Source organism: Taudactylus pleione, unplaced genomic scaffold (genome assembly GCF_031769625.1).
Source record: "Taudactylus pleione unplaced genomic scaffold, aTauple2 ptg000442l, whole genome shotgun sequence".
Taxonomy (NCBI): Eukaryota; Metazoa; Chordata; class Amphibia; order Anura; family Myobatrachidae; genus Taudactylus; species Taudactylus pleione.
Genome location: NW_028284844.1, coordinates 577,521 through 601,333, shown reverse-complemented (window position 1 = coordinate 601,333; position 23,813 = coordinate 577,521).

The window sequence follows — 23,813 nt, the reverse complement described above, 5'->3', positions numbered from 1 at the left end:
CTTTCTTAGGGCACTAGCTCACTTCTTGAACTCTCTCTACAGAAGCAGCTACTCTGCATGAAAGTCTCTCACCGTCTCTGAGATTGGTGGTCCTGACTGCCACATGCAGGACTGGACACTGGCCTCCTGGCCTGGTATAGCTTCCTTAGCTTGCTGGCTGCCGCCTCTCACAGTCTGGCCTGCTTCCTTGCAGGTACCATAGCTCAGTCCTAGAGTTGGTTAGCCTTCCCTGTATCTCACAGGTCTAGGCTCAGGCCACCTGGCCCTTACTGGCTTGCTAGCACAGTGAGCTCTGTCTGACAGGTCTGCCTCAGTCCTCCCTGGACTAAGGGCCTGATTCAGAGCCGCTCGTAAGCGGCCGCTCGTTGGCTGCGAGCGATGTTCGCACATCTGCGCATGTGTATGGGTCGTAATGCGCATGCGCCAACCAGTCAGTGCGGTCGGCAATCGTGTGTTCGCAAAATAGCGAGTGCCTGCTAATTTGAGTGACAGGATGAGGAGTTTGTGGGTGGTAACAGGGGAAGGTGCTTGAAAACGGGGAGTGGAGATCCGAACGCAGGCGTGCCAAACGGTCAAAGCGGGCGTTTTAAGGGTGTGCATAATTAACAAAGCAGCGTCATCGGCCACGTCACTTGGTTGTCTCTTAGCCTGAACTGTTCGCATGATTGCAGTAGGAAAATCCAACCACAAGCACTGCGAGCAGTTCAGACGCCTTTCGATGTACTCGATTAATCTAATAAATAGCGGAGATGACGTATGATGCGAACGGCCAGGGGGCCGTTACAAAATAGCGAGCGCATATTTTGTTCGCTCGCTCAGACATAGAGGCGTCAACAGACCGCAAAGAGCGAGCGCTCTATTAAAATATCCGTCCCCTTTTTCTGAACGAGCGAGCGCAAATAGCGTCCGGCTCTGAATCAGGCCCTGAGTTCGCTGGGCAGCCCTTACACACTCTTCCCAGAATCCTTTTCTTCTCTGTGTGGGCGGATCTCTCCTGCCCCACACAGAATCTGCTGCTCACCAGCGCCATCTCTGGTGATACTGCCACAGTACATTCTATAAAATAATAAGTAGTAGCTGATTGGTTGCCATGGATAACCACAAGAGTGCCCGTGCACTCTGGAGTCTCTGGAGTCAGGCAAGAAAGGAGGCTCAGTAAAGACAATCGGTGAAGGACGCGGACGGTTATGGTTTCCAGCAGCTGAATGTTTAATGATTTCCTCATTGACTAATGCATGTTTCGTGTCTTCACCTCACACTCTCCCTGCTCATTTCAACTGCACCACAGCACTGCTAGCAGCACGGAAATGCCAGTCGCTAATGGTTGCAATTTATTGGGGGCTGATAACACTGCTGCCTTACAGGAGCCCCCGCACGTTCCCCACCAGTAACTACAATTGGTACTTTGTTGCATTATATGTTATGTGTTCCCCACGCCTCTAAGAAGTTCATATGTGACGGGCCTCCTGTAACTCTGTTTTATGTCATGTGGCATAGTGGTTAGCATTGCTTGCTCACAGTGCCGGGGTCATGGGTTTGTTTCTCTGATCAAGGCCAAATCTGTGTGGTGTTTCTATGTTCTCCCTGTGTTTGTTCCAGTTTCCTCCTAAACTGTAAAGATATACTTGTAGGTTCATTGGTATTTCACAAAAATGAATCTTACTGTAGGTCTGGATCCTATGAGGAGCACAGGGGTGAGTTGCCGTTGCAATGACATAGAAACACAGCCAGATGGCACTGCAACTTGCCTCCCCCCTTCCACCGTGGTTCGATCTTGTCCCGGACTTTAGTGAGTCCAGAGGTACCGTAAGTGTGGCATATAGGCCCTCATTCAGAGGCGGTCGGAGGATGCAAGCGGTCGCTCAGAAACTGGGCGGCCGCTTGCTTCCTGACCGGCCGCCTCTGTTTCGGTCGTTAGGCTGTGGGTTTACACCCACAGCTCTAACGACCGCTAGGGTGATGGTCGCGATGGTCATAGACCATCGCGACTATCGGGGCTTATGACGAGACCCTAGGGTAGGGTCTCACTTGTCGTAAGCCCCGGAGAGCTTCTGGCTCTGTCAGAGCCGGAAGCTCTCCACTGACATCACTAGTGATGTCAGTGGGGCCTCCCCCAAATGGCAGGCGTTCCCATGGGAACGCCTCCGTTTGGGCTGCCACCCCCCCGGCCCGCCTTCCAAACGGGGCGAGCTGTCAATCAACATCGACAGCTCGCCCCCTTTGGAAAGAGACCCGCTACGACCGGCGCTGTCGGTCGTAGCGGGTCTCACGCATGCGCACGAAGGAGCCGGCCCCCTCGTGCACATGCGCACTGGACAAACATCGAGGCGGCCGTGCGGTCGTAGACCGTACGGCCGCCTCTGAATGAAGCCCATAGTCCCCTTATAGTACATTAAGCCAATTTGCACCTAATATAAGCCCTTAGCGTGTTTGTCCCAGTGTACTAGAGAATATAGGACCTGCAAATTTGCACAGAATGCAGCTGCAAAAATATGCTGATGATTGCCAAAGCTGAGCCGGTATAAAGACGCCCAGTACTGCTGCTTTCTTACATCCGTCCAATGTCGCTCTTCTGTGTAAACAGCGGTACCATTGACGCACACCGGCCAGTCACGCAGCATTTACACCAGGTCTGACCAGCCGTAGACACTGCAAGTCTCCTCGCACGCAGAGAGTTCTCATGATGCCTAAACAATTGCAATGGCTAATTTATGCACGCCCAAGAAACGGCGCTCAAACGACAGACATGCTTGTATTTTTTCTGACCACCCCTCTGTCGTCACCCCCAAACGCTGACAGCCTGTTACTCACTGTGCGATGGTTTCCTCTGTGCGTCCGTAATCGCAATGCAATCGCTGTGCACGAGCAAGTGCGGTTTATACATTCACTACTGAATCAGGCCCATAGATTGTAAGCTCCAGTGGGGCAAGCACTAATGTGAATTGATTAAATGCTCTCTGTAATACACTGCATATTATGTAGGTGCTATATAAACCTGTGTAAGCTCCTTGTGTCACTTTCCCCGGGTGCTGGGTGCACACAGGGGCGCCGAGAGGGGGGGAGGGAGCGAGTACTAATTACCCGGGTACGGGCTTGCTGGAGGGGCCCGACACCGCTCCCCCCTCTCTTGCATCACAGCAGCCCAGCACACGCTGCTGTGTGCTGGGCTGCACTGGTAGACTGCTGGTGGTTGCTAAGGAGCAGCCACAGAGGTCTCCTATGCCTGTGGGGGGAGCGATCAAGCTGATTGCGCCCCCCACTGATTATGCACCAGGCTGAAGGGGCACACAGCTACCCCCTTGCCAGAGCAACTTTTCATTATTATTTTTTTTTTATCTAAGGGGGCATGGCCACACCTACTGCAATTAGGCCACGCCCCCTTTTACACAGGCCCGGCTCTTGGCGGGCCTGGGTGCGCAACTTGCAAGTCAAAAGTAGACTGTGAGATCCCTGTTTTGAGTTGGGATAACATTAATCTCAAGATCTGCTACAGCGTAGTCAGCCAATAAAAGCAACAGTGTGTTAGAAGACATTTAGGACCTCATTCAGAGTTTCTCGCTAGCGCTGTGCGCTCGCAAGCGGCCCGATGGTTTGCGTACACCTCATTCTGCGCGTGCGCGAACTACTCTGTGTGATCGCAGGCCGCTCGCTCGCCCAGCAAAGACAGCCCAGTGAAATGAGCGACAGGAGAGGCCGTTTGTGAGTGGTTACAGGGGCAGGACACTAATAACGGGGGAGTGGAGGTGCCTGAGTGTTTCAACGCCGTTTTAGAGGCGTGCATAATTAACAGGTAGCGTCACAGTACACATCACATGCCTGGGTTTTACACTGAAGTCCTTGCAGTGCTTGCGGTAGGGTAAGGCAACCACAACCACTGCGATAGCATCCGTTTTTGCCCGATGTTTTAATACACTTCCTGGAGATGACGTGTGCTGGTGGGTGGCTCTGCCTGTGCGATTGGGCGTACGCTGGCCGCTCGCTAAGACATGATTGGCGTGCTTATGCCTTGCCAAGGGATCGCTTCCAGTGGCGTCACTTTGACAAATTTGCATACGCTGGGGGCGAGCGATCACATCTAGCGAGAGACTCTGAATGAGGTCCTTAGTTCCCAATTGCTTTCATATTCTTTCACCATGTATCCACTGATATCAAGGAGGGAAAATAATTACTGTGTTGCTATAAAATGAATCAATAATGCTATGTATGAAGAAGGTCTGTATTGCGCTACAGTGTAGTAACTATAGGTACCTTCTTTTTTTTTTTACTTTCAGCTAATTTCAATGGCAGCTACAAATGAATACTTGCAGATTTTCTAACTGATGTCCTCCTGTGAAAGACACTTCTGTTTTGAGAAGGTTTTATTTCTTTTTTTAGCACTACTTTTGGATACCCTACGGTGCCATTAAGCACATAGGATGAATAGCAAGAGAGATGAAAACAAAAATGTTAACAAAAGATTAATAGAAAGTTGTTAATTAATGATAAATAGCACATGTGACCATGCCGTTTTTACCTAGAGAACAGAATTAGGTAATTTATGTGCTAGTTTTAGTTACATTAACTTTTCAGACTAATAATATTTACTCTAATGGTGTCACATAATATTAAGATTCAGCCCGTGGTTGATTCACCTTTAACTGACTGTACAATGAATGGGAACTTTGAAATACATTCTGGCTCCAGATTTCACAGCCAGCCCTGTTAAAGGAAATTTGGAAGCTGTGGCGCATTTTTCTGCACAGAGCTGAAGGGGAAGAAATACAGGCCCGAGTGTTGCAGGAGATTTATCCATATTCATAAAACCATACTGAAACGTTATGTGCAGAGAAAGCTCGCTGCGTACGGTAAGGCATCAGATCATATAGCATTCATTGCCGAGGATCAACATGGTAATAAACTGCAGCATATCCCATAACACCTCTTAATGAGCACGATGCAAAGAAATATACACATTGAACACACATGTATATATCTTCTAAAAAGAGAGGGAGGAGAAAACCTTTTCTACATGAGTATTTTGAGTTCTCACGAAAGCTGTATCTATACTAATATAATAAGAACGTTGCGTGCGTCTGTTTGTTCCAAGTTGGCGCAAAAACTATTGAACCGATTTTCATGAAAATTGCGTCATTGTATAGTGGAAACTCCTAGGAATAACTGCAGTTTGTTTCATCGTAATCCGTCAAATTAAAGCCGAGTTAAAGGAGAGGTGCTTTGTGCTCACGGTCATTTGAATAGTATAGGCTACATAGCAGTCTGTGCACAGGGCACACAGTGACATTGGTGTGAGTGGTGGGTGAATAGGAAACGTTACATAGCAGTCTGTGCACAGGGCACACAGTGACATTGGTGTGAGAGGTGGGTGAATAGGATAGGCTACATAGCAGTCTGTGCACAGGGCACACAGTGACATTGGTGTGAGTGGTGGGTGAATAGGAGAGGCTACATAGCAGTCTGTGCACAGGGCACACAGTGACATTGGTGTGAGTGGTGGGTGAATAGGATAGGCTACATAGCAGTCTGTGCACAGGGCACACAGTGACATTAGTGTGAGAGGTGGGTGAGTAGGATAGGTTACATAGCAGTCTGTGCACAGGGCACACAGTGACATTGGTGTGAGAGGTGGGTGAATAAGAGAGGCTACATAGCAGTCTGTGCACAGGGCACACAGTGACATTGGTGTGAGTGGTGGGTGAATAGGATAGGCTACATAGCAGTCTGTGCACAGGGCACACAGTGACATTAGTGTGAGAGGTGGGTGAGTAGGATAGGTTACATAGCAGTCTGTGCACAGGGCACACAGTGACATTGGTGTGAGAGGTGGGTGAATAGGAGAGATTACATAGCAGTCTGTGCACAGGGCACACAGTGACATAGGTATGAAAGGTGGATGAATAGGAGAGGCTACATAGCAGTCTGTGCACAGGGCACACAGTGACATAGGTGTGCGTGGTGGGTGAATAGGAGAGGTTACATAGCAGTCTCTGCACAGGGCACACAGTGACATTGGTGTGAGAGGTGGGTGAATAGGATAGGTTACATAGAAGTCTGTGCACAGGGCACACAGTGACATTGGTGTGAGAGGTGGGTGAATAGGAGAGGCTACATAGCAGTCTGTGCACAGGGCACACAGTGACATTGGTGTGAGAGGTGGGTGAATAGGAGAGGCTACATAGCAGTCTGTGCACAGGGCACACAGTGACATTGGTGTGAGTGGTGGGTGAATAGGAGAGGCTACATAGCAGTCTGTGCACAGGGCACACAGTGACATTAGTGTGAGAGGTGGGTGAGTAGGATAGGTTACATAGAAGTCTGTGCACAGGGCACACACTGACATTGGTGTGAGAGGTGGGTGAATAGGAGAGATTACATAGCAGTCTGTGCACAGGGCACACAGTGACATAGGTGTGCGTGGTGGGTCAATAGGAGAGGTTACATAGTAGTCTCTGCACAGGGCACACAGTGACATTGGTGTGCGAGGTGGGTGAATAGGATAGGTTACATAGCAGTCTGTGCACAGGGCACACAGTGACATTGGTGTGAGAGGTGGGTGAATAGGAGAGGCTACATAGCAGTCTGTGCACAGGGCACAGTGACATTGGTGTGAGTGGTGGATGAATAGGAGATGTTACATAGCAGTCTGTGCACAGGGCACACAGTGACATTGGTGTGAGTGGTGGGTGAATAGGATAGGTTACATAGCAGTCTGTGCACAGGGCACACAGTGACATTGGTGTGAGTGGTGGGTGAATAGGAGAGGTTACAAAGCAGTCTGTGCACAGGGCACACAGTGACATAGGTGTGAGTGGTGGGTGAATAGGAGAGGTTACAAAGCAGTCTGTGCACAGGGCACACAGTGACATAGGTGTGAGTGGTGGGTGAATAGGAGAGGTTACATAGCAGTCTGTGCACAGGGCACACAGTGACATTGGTGTGAGAGGTGGTTGAATAGGAGAGGTTACATAGCAGTCTGTGCACAGGGCACACAGTGATATTGGTGTGAGAGGTGGGTGAATAGGAGAGGCTACATAGCAGTCTGTGCACAGGGCACACAGTGACATTGGTGTGAGTGGTGGGTGAATAGGAGAGGCTACATAGCAGTCTGTGCACAGGGCACACAGTGACATTGGTGTGAGTGGTGGGTGAATAGGAGAGGCTACATAGCAGTCTCTGCACAGGGCACACAGTGACAGTGATGTCAGTGGTGGGTGAATAGGAGAGGTTACATAGCAGTACGTGCACAGGGCTCACAGTGACATTGGTGTGAGTGGTGGGTGAATAGGATAGGCTACATAGCAGTCTGTGCATAGCAGTCTGTGCACAAGGCACACAGTGACATTGGTGTCAGTGGTGGGTGAATAGGAGAGGTTACATAGCAGTCTGTGCACAGATATTGCAAACATATTTATTTTATATAGAATCCGGTCACTAATGCACTCAATCCCCCCTTTCTTCTTTGTTTCTCTCTTTGGGCATATTTATTATAAAAGGCGAATATTAAGAATCCTAACTGATACATATTGCACCAATAAGGATTCTTTATTCACTTGAATGTATTCATTTAGGTCTTCTGTATGAGCTCGTATTAGATCCGCGTTTATTTTACTTCCACCTATGGGCCCCTTTGCCGCAAATGCAATTTAGCATTTTCAAGCTTGCTATGCACAGCAGGATCCCAGTCAATGGGCTACTGCACAGGTTCTCAATCTCGGTTCTCAGGATCCCAAACAGTGCATGTTTTCCAGGTCTCCTCACAGAATCACAAGTTGAATAATTAGTTCCAACTGTGAATCTTTTAAAATGTGTGCGTAATGAGTACACCTGTGCACCTGCTGGGTGACCTGAAAACGTGCTCTGTGTGGGGTCCTGAGGACGGAGTTTGAGAACCACTGGGCTACTGCCATCTGCAGATGGAATAGCCCAACCAGGCAAGATAGCAAATCTTTGCGGATATTGGGCCTGATTCAGAGCCGGACGCAATTAGCGCTCGCTCGTTCAGAAAAAGGGGGTGGCTATTCAAATGAACCGTTCGCTCTTTGCGGTCTGTTGCCGCCTCTATGTCTGAACGAGCGAACAAAACATGCGGACGTTTATTTGAAAAATACGCCCCCTGGCCGCTCGCATCATACGTCATGTCCGCTATTTATTAGATTAATCGAGTACATCGAACAGCGTATGAACTGCTCGCTATTCTTGTGGTTGGTTTTTGCTACCACTATATTGCGAGAGGTTACATAGCAGTCTGTGCACAGGGCACACAGTGACATTGGTGTGAGAGGTGGGTGAATAGGAGAGGCTACATAGCAGTCTGTGCACAGGGCACACAGTGACATTGGTGTGAGAGGTGGGTGAATAGGAGAGATTACATAGCAGTCTGTGCACAGGGCACACAGTGACATAGGTATGAAAGGTGGATGAATAGGAGAGGCTACATAGCAGTCTGTGCACAGGGCACACAGTGACATAGGTGTGCGTGGTGGGTGAATAGGAGAGGTTACATAGCAGTCTCTGCACAGGGCACACAGTGACATTGGTATGAGAGGTGGGTGAATAGGATAGGTTACATAGCAGTCTGTGCACAGGGCACACAGTGACATTGGTGTGAGAGGTGGGTGAATAGGAGAGGCTACATAGCAGTCTGTGCACAGGGCACACAGTGACATTGGTGTGAGAGGTGGGTGAATAGGAGAGGCTACATAGCAGTCTGTGCACAGGGCACACAGTGACATTGGTGTGAGTGGGGGGTGAATAGGAGAGGCTACATAGCAGTCTGTGCACAGGGCACACAATGACATTGGTGTGAGTGGTGGGTGAATAGGAGAGGCTACATAGCAGTCTGTGCACAGGGCACACAGTGACATTGGTGTGAGTGGTGGGTGAATAGGATAGGCTACATAGCAGTCTGTGCACAGGGCACACAGTGACATTAGTGTGAGAGGTGGGTGAGTAGGATAGGTTACATAGCAGTCTGTGCACAGGGCACACAGTGACATTGGTGTGAGAGGTGGGTGAATAGGAGAGATTACATAGCAGTCTGTGCACAGGGCACACAGTGACATAGGTGTGCGTGGTGGGTGAATAGGAGAGGTTACATAGTAGTCTCTGCACAGGGCACACAGTGACATTGGTGTGCGAGGTGGGTGAATAGTATAGGTTACATAGCAGTCTGTGCACAGGGCACACAGTGACATTGGTGTGAGAGGTGGGTGAATAGGAGAGGCTACATAGCAGTCTGTGCACAGGGCACAGTGACATTGGTGTGAGTGGTGGGTGAATAGGAGAGGCTACATAGCAGTCTGTGCACAGGGCACACAGTGACATTGGTGTGAGTGGTGTGTGAATAGGAGAGGCTACATAGCAGTCTGTGCACAGGGCACATAGTGACATTGATGTCAGTGGTGGGTGAATAGGAGAGGTTATATAGCAGTACGTGCACAGGGCACACAGTGACATTGGTGTGAGTGGTGGGTGAATAGGATAGGCTACAAAGCAGTCTGTGCACAGGGCACACAGTGACATTGGTGTGAGTGGTGGATGAATAGGAGATGTTACATAGCAGTCTGTGCACAGGGCACACAGTGACATTGGTGTGAGTGGTGGGTGAATAGGATAGGTTACATAGCAGTCTGTGCACAGGGCACACAGTGACATTGGTGTGAGTGGTGGGTGAATAGGAGAGGTTACAAAGCAGTCTGTGCACAGGGCACACAGTGACATAGGTGTGAGTGGTGGGTGAATAGGAGAGGTTACATAGCAGTCTGTGCACAGGGCACACAGTGACATTGGTGTGAGAGGTGGTTGAATAGGAGAGGTTACATAGCAGTCTGTGCACAGGGCACACAGTGATATTGGTGTGAGAGGTGGGTGAATAGGAGAGGCTACATAGCAGTCTGTGCACAGGGCACACAGTGACATTGGTGTGAGTGGTGGGTGAATAGGAGAGGCTACATAGCAGTCTGTGCACAGGGCACACAGTGACATTGGTGTGAGTGGTGGGTGAATATGAGAGGCTACATAGCAGTCTCTGCACAGGGCACACAGTGACAGTGATGTCAGTGGTGGGTGAATAGGAGAGGTTACATAGCAGTACGTGCACAGGGCTCACAGTGACATTGGTGTGAGTGGTGGGTGAATAGGATAGGCTACATAGCAGTCTGTGCATAGCAGTCTGTGCACAAGGCACACAGTGACATTGGTGTCAGTGGTGGGTGAATAGGAGAGGTTACATAGCAGTCTGTGCACAGGGCACACAGTGACATTGGTGTGAGTGGTGGGTGAATAGGATAGGTTACATAGCAGTTTGTGCACAGGGCACACAGTGACATTGGTGTGAGTGGTGGGTGAATAGGATAGGTTACATAGCAGTCTGTGCACAGAGCACACAGTGACATTGGTGTGAGAGGTGGGTGAATAGGAGAGGCTACATAGCAGTCTGTGCACAGGGCACACAGTGACATTGGTGTGAGTGGTGGGTAAATAGGAGAGGCTACATAGCAGTCTGTGCACAGGGCACACAGTGACATTGGTGTGAGTGGTGGGTGAATAGGAGAGGCTACATAGCAGTCTGTGCACAGGGCACACAGTGACATTGGTGTCAGTGGTGGGTGAATAGGAGAGGTTACATAGCAGTACGTGCACAGGGCACACAGTGACATTGGTGTGAGTGGTGGGTGAATAGGATAGGTTACATAGCAGTCTGTGCACAGGGCACACAGTGACATTGGTGTTAGAAGTGGGTGAATAGGAGAGGTTACATAGCAGTCTGTGCACAGGGCACACAGTGACATTGGTGTGAGAGGTGGGTGAATAGGAGAGGCTACATAGCAGTCTGTGCACAGGGCACACAGTGACATTGGTGTGAGTGGTGGGTGAATAGGAGAGGCTACATAGCAGTCTGTGCACAGGGCACACAGTGACATTGGTGTGAGTGGTGGGTGAATAGGAGAGGCTACATAGCAGTCTGTGCACAGGGCACACAGTGACATTGATGTCAGTGGTGGGTGAATAGGAGAGGTTACATAGCAGTACGTGCACAGGGAACACAGTGACATTGGTGTGAGTGGTGGGTGAATAGGATAGGCTACATAGCAGTCTGTGCACAGGGCACACAGTGACATTGGTGTGAGTGGTGGATGAATAGGAGAGGTTACATAGCAGTCTGTGCACAGGGCACACAGTGACATTGGTGTGAGTGGTGGGTGAATAGGAGAGGTTACATAGCAGTCTGTGCACAGGGCACACAGTGACATTGGTGTGAGTGGTGGGTGAATAGGAGAGGCTACATAGCAATCTGTGCACAGGGCACACAGTGACATTGGTGTGTGTGGTGGGTGAAGGTGTAATGGTTAGCATTACTGCCTCACAGCACTGAGGTTGGGGTTCAATTCCCACTACGGCCCTAACTGTGTGGAGTTTGTATATTCTCCCTGTGCTTGCATGGGTTTCCTCTGGGTGCTCCGGTTTCGTCCCACACTCCAAAAGTTTACAGGAAGGTTAATTGGCTCCCAGCAATAATTAACCCTAGTGTGTATATGGTGGGGAATATAGAGTGTAAGCTCCACTGGGGCAGGGACTGATGTGAATGGGCAAATATTCTCTGTAAAGTGCTGCGGAATATGTGTGCGCTATATATAATTAACCGGTAATAAATAATAAATAAGGTGCTGCTGGTCACAGGGACCACTCCCACACCAGGGCCCCTATGCAAAGCATCTCAAATAAAATAATGTTGGCAGAAGCGATTTCATCGTGGGTGAAGTCACGGGAAACAGCTAGTACTGTATATCGCGTACATAAATATATCTGAATACAAATAAGATTACATAATGCATCAAATAGTAATATTAATACTGCAGAAATTATGAGATTTCAAAAAAAACTTTTAAATCATAAGCCCAGAGGGATGAGGCGAGTGTGAACGTCAGGGTAAAAGCATGTACTGGTCTAGGGGCCTGATTCAGACCCACTCGCGAGCGGCTGTCCGCTCGCAAGTGGGTCGATGTTCTGGACTGAGCATGCGCACGACGGAGGGAGCTCCGTCGTGCGCATGCGCCAGACGCGACGAGCGAAGGAAAGTCCTTCGCTCGTTGTGTCTGATCAAAGGGGGCGTGCTGTCGATGTTGATTGACAGCACGCCCCCTTTGGTAGGCATGCCGGGGGCGTGCCTCCCTGACGGGGGCGTTCCCACGGGAACGCCTCCCGTCAGAAGCCGGCCCACTGACATCACTCCGGAGCTTGCGGTTGAAAACCTCAACCGCAGGCTCCGGCTCGCAGTTTCGATGGTCGCGATGGTCATGACCATCGCGGCCATCAAACTGCACGCTCGTATAGCCTGTGGGTGGTGACCCACAGCTATACGAGCGTCCAGGAGGACGCTCCATTTTCATGGAGGCCGGCCCTCATTCAGAGCGTGCGCTCTGCTCAGAGCGTACGGCTCTGAATGAGGGCCTAGGTTCTTTAGTGTAAATATATTTTCTATTAAGGATGGTTATCAGCACTGATGCGGGAACGTTGCACAGTCTGAATTTCATCTGTATGCATCAAACGGACTACCTGGACTTCGTTGTAGGTCCACGGAGGCCAACGTGGTCTTCTCAAGAGGTGACAGGTCCAAAGAGGTGCTGAGCACACCGCCAGTCCAACTGGTAGGACGTTGGTGGTCACTGATCTTTTCTTTCAGGTGATTCTTAAAGTCTTACCACCTCTTCTTGATCTATGTGTTGTTATGGCCAATAGGTGCCACCATGTTGATCTGGTGTGTTTTATCCTCCCAAATTATGTTTGGCCCCAGCTGTTAGCTGCCTGGTCTTATCGAGCAGCGTCTCCACCATGTTGCTGACCAGGACCTCAGCTTCTACTCTCCCAGCTAGGGCCAGTCTAATCCTCAGCAACGTGTTGTTGTCACATGCTTTGGTTTTAAAACTTTTCTCTTAGTATATGCTAACTTTGAAAGGAATGGATAATAGTTCTGCCCTACATATATAACCTTATGTATAGTATTTGTAGTTCTGTTCTGGTTGGGTTTTCAGCAAGTTCAATAAACAGGAGCTGTTGGTCCTCGTAGTGGGAAATGGACAAGTATTTCAGCAGCAAGATGCCCGTCACAAAGCAAAAATATAAGTGCGGTTTTCGTCAGGTCTACTCATTAGATTATTCTTCCCCAGTAGAAATTTGTCTTTTTTACTCTGTATGCAAACATCTGTCTCTGTCAACATCCTTTCTCTATCTCCCCTTTGGATTTGTTTCTCTATCTACAATTTTATAAATGTACCTGGCTCTCTCTGTGTGCCTCGGTCTCCCCATTTGTAAGGGAGCCTTTGTGTGTGTGTGTGTGTGTGTGTGTGTGTGTGTGTGTGTGTGTGTGTGTGTGTGTGTGTGTGTGTGTGTGTGTGTGTGTGTGTGTGTGTGTGTATTACAGCAAGATATATTGTTCATGTTTTCTATAAGTTATCGCTGGAGCTTGGTGTAGTCGCAGCACCGGACTCACATCACAGAGATCTTATTGATTATGATGAAATGCATTGGACGTGATTTGGGAATGACTCACGTGTAGTAGAAAATGAGGCTGGAGATCTCTGTGACGCAAGTTTGTCGCTGTGACCGATGCGGCGAGACTACACCAAGCCCCAGGGATAATTCACCATCGTGCAACCCCTAACTCTGTCCTTATATAACTAAATAGTTAGGGCAACTTACATCTCTTTCTCCAGCTCTATCAAGCCTGAGATAGGGCAGCAACTTTGTATGCTTAAACAAACAATGCAGTGGGACTAGACATTTGGAGTGCTGCTCTCTTGCAAACATATTTATTTTATATAGAATCCGGTCACTAATGCACTCAATCCCCCCTTTCTTCTTTGTTTCTCTCTTTGGGCATATTTATTATAAAAGGCGAATATTAAGAATCCTAACTGATACATATTGCACCAATAAGGATTCTTTATTCACTTGAATGTATTCATTTAGGTCTTCTGTATGAGCTCGTATTAGATCCGCGTTTATTTTACTTCCACCTATGGGCCCCTTTGCCGCAAATGCAATTTAGCATTTTCAAGCTTGCTATGCACAGCAGGATCCCAGTCAATGGGCTACTGCACAGGTTCTCAATCTCGGTTCTCAGGATCCCAAACAGTGCATGTTTTCCAGGTCTCCTCACAGAATCACAAGTTGAATAATTAGTTCCAACTGTGAATCTTTTAAAATGTGTGCGTAATGAGTACACCTGTGCACCTGCTGGGTGACCTGAAAACGTGCTCTGTGTGGGGTCCTGAGGACGGAGTTTGAGAACCACTGGGCTACTGCCATCTGCAGATGGAATAGCCCAACCAGGCAAGATAGCAAATCTTTGCGGATATTGGGCCTGATTCAGAGCCGGACGCAATTAGCGCTCGCTCGTTCAGAAAAAGGGGGTGGCTATTCAAATGAACCGTTCGCTCTTTGCGGTCTGTTGCCGCCTCTATGCGAACAAAACATGCGGACGTTTATTTGAAAAATACGCCCCCTGGCCGCTCGCATCATACGTCATGTCCGCTATTTATTAGATTAATCGAGTACATCGAACAGCGTATGAACTGCTCGCTATTCTTGTGGTTGGTTTTTGCTACCACTATATCGCGAGCAGTTCTGACTACAAAACAACCAGGTGACGTGGTCAATGACGCTGCTGTATTAATTATGCACACCCATAAAACGCCCGTTTTGACCTTTAAGCACGCCTGCGTTCTGATCTCCACTCCCCGTTTTCAAGCACCTTCCAATGTTACCACCCACATACGCCTCCTCATGTCATTCAAAATAGCAGGCATTCAAATGATTTTCAGCCGCACTGACTGGTTCGCGCATGCGTATTAAAAACCGTACGCATGCGCAGATGGGCGAACATCGCTCGGAATGAGCGTACTGCCGCTTACGGCTCTGAATCAGGCCCATTGTTATATACCGTCCCCACTCCCCATAAAAAATATAGGCGTGGCTGCTGTGGCAAAAGATTCTGCCCTTAAACATATGGAAACTGCAGTTTTTGCAGAATTGATTAACAAATAGGACTCTTTGTGCTTAGAAAATATTTGTAGCTGACATCCTGGCTCAGCCCTGCTCACATCTTGGGAAGGATTGCATGGTAAGCATACACCAAGCAGGAGGTGCCCGGGAAGCTCAGTAGTACGAACAGTTCTCGGGAGGGGTGAGTTTCTGCATGTGCTGCATAGGTCCTGCTTTTAGGCTACAGAGGGCCTGATTCAGACTTGGGAATAGAGGGCCTGATTCAGAACCGCTCGTAAGCGGCCGCTCGCTCGCTCCGAGCGATGTTCGCACATCTGCGCATGCGTATGGGTCGTAATGCGCATGCGCCAACCAGTCATTGCGGTCGGAAATCGAGTGCTCGCAAAATAGCGAGTGCCTGCTAATTTGAGTGACAGGATGAGGCGTTTGTAGGTGGTAACAGGGGAAGGTGCTTGAAAACGGGGAGTGGTGATCTGAACGCAGGCGTGCCAAAAGGTTAAAACGGGCATCATAAGGGTGTTCATAATTAACAAAGCAGCGTCATCGACCACGTCACTTGGTTGTCTCTTAGCCTGAACTGTTCGCATGATTGCGGTAGGAAAATCCAACCACAAGCACTGCGAGCAGTTCAGACGCCTTTCGATGTACTCGATTAATCTAATAAATAGCGGAGATGACGTAGGATGCGAGCAGCCAGTGGGCGTCTTTACAAAATAGCGAGCGCATGTTTCGTTTGCTCGCTCACACATAGAGGTGTCAACAGACCACAAAGAGCGAGCGCTCAATTTAAATAGCCGGCCCCTTTTCCTGAACGAGCGAGTGCAAATAGCGTCCGGCTCTAAATGAGGCCCAGAGTAAGATATCTCTCTCAACTGATCATCTTGGTGAAACCATGCTGCACTGCAGGTGGGGCAGATTTAAAATGTGCAGAGAGATTTAGATTTGCGAGGAGGTGTCCAAACTGACATCTAAATTGTAGAGTAATAATAAAGCTGTGCAGTATTTGTGGGCTACATGTAAAAGCAGCCAGTATTTACTCTACATGCAAAAAAAAAATTATGTATTTACACCCCTTGCAAGAAAAAGAAGATGACTGCCACTATAAAACTTGTGCGTTGGGTTAACATGATCAATGATGTCCTCGCAAAGGGGCAGCTGGCCATTACTAATAGGCACATGATCTTGGATTTTCTGTGCCATGCCTTAAGAGTTCAGGACGGATATAAGTGGCTTATGCAAAAATATCATCCCCGTTATTACAACGACCATGATAGAGGCAGAGCAGGGTAACACCGAATGCATTTGGCTAACAGCCAGCAAAGTGCTATTCTGCCTAGCCAGGGACTACATGGAGATCACCATTGTGGAGCTTGTGACTACTATTCAGGTACGCGGGAGCTCCCCTCCACTGTCTGCATTCACCACGCAGGCTGCTATAATGTCCTATACCACCGTGCTCTTCACTCAGAAGGTGTATTTGTTATCTCTGCTATGTCCACACATGGAGAATGTAACCCGTCCCCGCACCCAGCCAGTGCTTTCTATGTTCATCAATAATGCTGCTGTGGCCTTTGGAAGTCCTGCTATGGAAGAGCCCAATACTAAGATGTCTTTTACAAAGGCCTGCGCTATACTCACCAGCTGGAAAATACAAAGCGGCACCACTACTGAGGTTAAACAGATCATCATTACCACCATACACCAAGTGAATTCCTTGCTGGCCGGACATTGCAGCAGCTTTATACCCCGTAGACGTAATGTGAACAGCGCAGACCAGGAACCCAAGGTAACACCAAAACAACTAATTACATTTGGCCCTGGTGCGATATACAAGACTGACACGTTGTGCAATGAATACGAATGTGCTGACAACTTTGTTGAAAGTATTGTCCAGACCGGAGCCTGGAAAAAAATACTGGGTCTTCTTAGGCCACTACGTAACTCACATGATTTACAGAGCAGATACAAGTGTTACAATTTGTGCGGCACTTATGGCATATCCTGACTGTGCCTCTGGAGACCTACCTAATGTGGTTATTAACAACATATTACCCATAATGGATGACCTTGATATCAATACTCGCCTCAAGGTTATAGAGTGCATTGAAAGTTTCACAACAGCCTTACCAAACACGGCCGTGAAACTCAGGGATGCACTTATAAAAGGCACTGCGGGAGATGAAGAAAGAAGATCCGGCCTCGCTTGCCGTCATCCTGAGAGTTTTAGTGACCATCGTTCAGATGCATGAAGAGAAAACTTGGTACAAATATAATAAAATCCTCATCTACATCTAAGTAATGCAAACCAAGACCTCCAACGCCATGCCACTAAGCTGTTTGGGGAGCTGGTTCAGCGCTGCAGAGTGTTTCCATTTAGTCCCATCACCAGAATAGTGAAGGAGCATTGCCTCTCATTAATGGTAAATCTGCACAGCAATAACTCAGGCGTGGTATCGGCACAACCTCAAATCTATCAGGAAACATCTACATAGAGCTTATACTTCATGTGATGCACATAGGGGTTCATTCAGACCCGCTCGAGAGCGGCAGTACGCTCGCAAGCGGGTCGATGTTCCCCCACTGCGCATGCGCACGACGGAGGGAGCTCCGTCGTGCGCATGCGTGAGACCCGGCGAGCGACGGGCTTTCCGCCGCTCCGGGTCTCGCACCAAAGGGGGCGTGCTGTCGATGTTGATTGACAGCACGCCCCCTTTGGTGGGCGTGCCGGGGGCGAGCCTTCCAGACAGAGGCGTTCCCATGGGAACGCCTACCGTCTGAAGCCGGCCCCACTGACATCACTAGTGATGTCAGTGGGAGTGATTTTGGCTCTGATAGAGCCAAAATCGCTCCAGGGCTTGCGGCAGCGAGACCCTACCGCAGGGTCTCCGTCGCAAGCCCGATGGTCGCGATGGTCAAGACCATCGCGACCATCATCCTGGACGCTCGCATATGCTGTGGGTGGTCACCCACAGCTATGCGAGCGTCCAAGAGGCCGCTCCATTTTCAGGGAGGAGGGCCTGATTCAGAGCGAGCGCTCTGGTCAGAGCGTTCAGCTCTGAATCAGGCCCATAGAGCGGAAGCTGCAAGAACAGCATCACAATCCCTAGGTGAGGTCAGGTCATAGTGAGCGGAGCAGTGATACACCGACTGTCAGCAGGCGGGCCGCAGACATACTAACAAGCCAAGGCAAGACATTTAGGGGTGTTCAATATCGGAGCGAAAACATCGTTTTTGCGTTAATATCGGAGGTATGACGTCATTATCGCAGGTTTTACTTTTACACCGTATTCAATTTCAAAGACTTATCGCAGTTTTGAAAAGTCTTTGATAAAAAATGGGGATAAGTTTTCACCATTGAATAGGTGTCGAAAAAAAGTGCAGAATTGGGGTTTAGGGGTGCAGGCTTAAAAAAAATAGCCTGCACCCCTGGGAATGACATTTAAAAAAGAACTGTGTCAAAAAAAGTAAAAAAAAAAAATAGGGACACCCCAAAAAATTAATTTAAAAATTGGGGTGAAAAAAAAAATGGGAAAAAAATTGTATAACAATAGGGAAATAGGTTCAGGGCTATTCTGCAAGTATGCGGCAGGTGTTTTCTAGAATAAAATTATAGCGGCAGGTGCACAAATGCAGAATTTTTAAAAACTTACTTTAGGGACATCAAAATATGCTAGTACCCATTTTCATGTACCCCAAATTTGATGGGACCACTTAAAAAAAATGAAAAAAATAACCTAAGTGCTCTCCTGCATCACTTCTTCAATGTCGGGAAAAAAACACCTGCTGCGGCTATTTAAATCCCCGACTTTCAATTAAAGGCTAAAACGGGGGTACCCATAGTGATCCCCCATGTTTTTACAACTTTAGGGGGGTCTTACAATTTTTTTAAGGAAAAATTCGTAACTTTACGCAAATCCAACTTCGGAGTTTCCCGTTTTCGTTAATTTTATATTGAATACGGGGATAAGCGGGAGCACGCCCGATACTTTAACGCAGGTAAAAACTCCGATATGAAACGTTAACTTCGACAGTGAAGTTAACGTTTCATATTGAATACCCCTCATTGTGTTTTTTGCCAGCAAGTATTGTTATCCTTCTGTTTATATCCTGAATAACTCCAGCATCGGTTTCAAAATTCGAATAACACCTGAACTAACCATTGTTGCTGAAGCAGCCTATGAGTAAGTGATAAGTATGTCTATAACCAAGTGTCCAGGGTGATTACACCCCACCCCAAACCCCTCCCACCACAACACAGGGTAGGAAACAAACAAAGGGTGGGTGGGCCTTCTGCAAGCTCAGACTCACAGTGCACTCTGGTCTCAATTCAAAATTACAGCTACGTTCTATAATGGAGGCAAGAACGGGGGGAGGGTGGGGGATACATCCAGATGATAATTAGACACACAGAGAAAGTAGTGTTCTAGGGGTCTCTAGCCCCAGGTATCACAGTAGGACCCAGATAACATAAACAGAGTCTATACCTGCATCCCTGGAGCAGAATGCAGATGTGCACTATAGTTTTATTGTCAATTTAAATGTTTTATATATTGTAAAAATATTGTATGTGTACAATTCATTCTACTATTGGGTCATTTTTTTTTAATTCTTGTTAATACTGCAGCATTTATCGCTTTTATATATAGCAGAGTAAACATTTTATCTAACAGTAATTATATTCATTACTAATGTTTTATTTGGAAATGCTGGAGGTACAGGTAACGCCAATGGGCTGCCAGGGGGTACCCAGATGGGAAATGAATGAGAACCGCTGACCTATAGACCATAAGGAGTGTGTGAGTGTTGCTGAGGTAGAGCGCAGGGCTTATTGTACTGGTCTTATACTGACATGCATTCTCATAATGACGTCTTACGCTCAAACAGGGGCGTATTTGGAAGAGAAGAGGGACCCGTGTGCACCCCCCGTCACTCTGGAGGCTAGAATGTGCCCGGAGTCTATTGCGCATGCGCAGATCGCCGGGGAAAGGGCGCGGCTGCCATTTTCACAAAAAGATTCCCTCAGCGCATGCACAAAACGGCGGAAAAATGGCCACAGCAGCCATTTTCCAGTGTTTGAGCAGCGCTGGGAGACCCGACGCAGGACCTCGGAGAGGTAGGTTTTACATAATATGGGTGCAGGGAGCCCGTGTGCATCGCATACCCTGCACCCATTATAGATAAGTCCCTGTGCTCAAATGGGGAACGGCATCAGGGGAAATATTATAACAGGCTGAATTTACTTATAAAGGTAACAGGTCCTCCTCTATATCTGTGGCCACTAGACTGATGACTCCCTGGAAGGACAGGTACAGAACCCATTCAATTGGGTGTTCCTATCACTACCCATATCTCTTACTGTGCAGTAATTTCCCCCTTGTTCCTGTGCTACAGAAATACAGAACGTTTATTAGCATCAGTATTAGGCCAGCTGCCGGAGCCTGGGGAAGGGGAGTATTAGGTGAAGGGGGTAGGGGGGCTCTGCAAAGGAATCTGAAGGTGGATATGCAGCATAATTGTTCTCCATCTAAGCTTCACGTAAATGTGTTTGCTGGGTTATCTGACCATTAATGTCTCATATTACAATTGTCTTGTTTTAGGGGGTCATTCAGACCCGCTCGCGAGCGGCAGTACGCTCGCAAGCGGGTCGATGTTCCCCACTGCGCATGCGCACTACAGAGGGAGCTCCGTCGTGCGCATGTGCGAGACCCGGGGAGCGACGGGCTTTCCATCGCTCCGGGTCTCGCACCAAAAGGGGCGTGCTGTCGATGTTGATTGACAGCACGCCCCCTTTGGTGGGCGTGCCTGCCAGACGGAGGCGTTCCCATGGGAACGCCTACCGTCTGAAGCCGGCCCCACTGACATCACTAGTGATGTCAGTGGGAGTGATTTTGGCTCTGATAGAGCCAAAATCACTCCAGGGCTTGTGGCAGGGAGACCCTACCGCAGGGTCTCCGTCGCAAATCCGATGGTCGCGATGGTAAAGACCATCGCGACCATCTTTTTGGCCGCTCGCATATGCTGTGGGTGGTCACCCACAGCTATGCGAGCGGCCAGAAGGCCGCTCCAATTTCATGGAGGAGGGCCCTGATTCAGAGCGAGCGCTCTGGTCAGAGCATTCAGCTCTGAATCAGGCCCTTAGTCCAGAATATGCAGTCATAGCCCCATGCCTACTGCAGTTTGTTATGGATACAGTGGTTGCCCCTATCTTACTGCTTATTTTTTACATACAGTGCACCCGGAAAGTATTCACAGCGCGCTACTTTTTCCACATTTTGTTATGTTACAGCCTTATTTCAAAATGGAATAAATTAATTTTTGTCCTCAAAATTCTACACACAATACCCCATGACAACGTGTAAAAAGGTTTTTTGAGAATTTTGCAAATTTAATTGAAAAAAAAAAAAAAAAACACTAAGAAATCACATGTGCATAAGTATTCACGGCCTTTGCCATGAAGCTCAAAATTGAGCTCAGGTGCATCCTGTTTCCACTGATCATCCTTGAGATATTCCACCAGCTTAATTGGAGTCCACATGTGGTAAACTCAGTTGATTGGACATGATTTGAAAGGCATACACCTCTCTATATAAGGTCCCACATTTGACAGTGCATGTCAGAGCACAAACCAAGTATTAAGTCCAAGGAGTTGTCTGTAGACCTCCGAGACAGGATTGTCTCGAGGCACAAATCTGGGGAAGGGTACAGAAAAATATCTGCTGCTTTGAAGGTCCCAATGAGCACAGTGGCCTCCATCATCCGTAAATGAAAGAAGTTCGGAACGACCAGGACTCTTCCTAGAGTTGGCTGTCCGTCTAAACTGAGCGAATGGGGGAGAAGGGCCCTAGTCAGGGAGGTGACCAAGAACCCAATGGTCACTCTGTCAGAGCTACAACATTCCTCTCTGGAGAGATGAGAACCTTCCAGAAGGACAACCATCTCTGTAGCAATCCACCAATCAGGCCTGTATGGTAGAGTGGCCAGACGGAAGCCACTCCTTAGTAAAAAGCACATGGCAGCCCGCCTGGAGTTTGCCAAAAAGCACCTGAAGGACTCTCAGACCATGAGAGACAAAGATTGAACTCTTTGGTGTGAATGCCAGGCGTTCAGTTTGGAGGAAACCAGGCACCGCTCATCACCAGGCCAATACCATCCCTACAGTGAAGCATGGTGGTGGCAGCATCATGCTGTGGGGATGTTTTTCAGCGGCAGGACCTGGGAGACCAGTCAGGATAGAGGGAAAGATGAATGCAGCAGTGTACAGAGACATCCTGGATGAAAACCTGCTCCACAGCGCTCTTGGCCTCAGACTGGGGCGACGGTTCATCTTTCAGCAGGACAATGACCCTAAGCACACAGCCAAGACATCAAAGGAGTGGCTTCAGGACAACTCTGTGAATGTCCCTGAGTGGCCCAGCCAGAGCCCAGACTTGAATCCGATTGAACATCTCTGGAGATCTAAAAATGGCTGTGCACCGACGCTTCCCATCCAACCTGATGGAGCTTGAGAAGTGCTGCAAAGAGGAATTGACAAAACTGCCCAAAGATAGGTGTGCCAAGCTTGTGGCATTATATTCAAAAAGACTTGAGGCTGCAATTGCTGCCAAAAGTGCATCAACAAAGTATTGAGCAAAGGCTGTGAATACTTATGTACATGTGATTTCTTTATTAAATTTGCAAAAATCTCAAAAAAACTGATGATTATGTGATGATTATGATTATGTGTAGAATTTTGAGGAGAAAAACTTATTTATTCCATTTTGGAATAAGGCTGTAACATAACAAAATGTGGAAAAAGTTATGCGCTGTGAATACTTTCCGGATGCACTGTATACTAAGCATTTACCCATGCATGGAACATAAAATATAGTTGTATTATTGCATTATAAATATGTATGGTAAACATACCTTCAGTGCTGAGGACAGGGTTCTTGGTAAAAACAAATTTGACCTAATTGCAGAGGAGAGCAGAAGAGGAGGGGGTGGTAGGGTTACCACCTTTTATTTTCATATTTTTGGATAAGGGGTGTGAATAATAATGAAATAAATAAATAAAAATTGAGAACACAAATATAGTGAAGGAAGGAGAAGACGAGCTGCTCACACACAGGGAGGGATCTGAAAATATCTCTCTATCTAGTTCCGTCCCTACAAAAGTGGCTGCTGTCGCCATATGAAGATGGCCTTAGCTGTAGACTTCAAGATCCGAAAACAACTTTTTTAGAAATTTGATGAATTTAGAAAACATCTCAGTTCTCTGAGAGGTGACAGGAATGGCGGTGTTCTGCCAATCCTTACGTAGTGCCGGAGATATCTGCCATAACGGCTGTGTTACATCATTCATAGATGACACCGATCGATGCGACTTGTCATGGGACACATGTGGAAGGTGGAGCCTGGGAAGTGACTGCATGTGTTACTTGGGAATGCTTAATATCACGCAATCCAAGTACAAGGCAGGAGATCAGATAATCAGTTCCAGAATCTATATCTGGGACAAAAAAATTTATCTATACTCCTGATTAGGCCCCAATTTGCTGCACAATTGGTTCAGAACAAATAATACCCACAAATAGCGAGTAGACAGCATGAAAATGAGGTGACATCAACAACTAAGACTATAATATCAACTAATGTTGTTTATGCTATAATGGGACATGAAAAAACATAACCCTATGGTAATTATTTTGTTTTTTTACACATAACTTAGGCAACAGCAGTGAGAAACACTGAACCAATAACATCAAAATGTGACCCTATGACAATAACGTCTGAGTCTAAAATATCTAGAACACCTGAATCAACAATATCTGAAC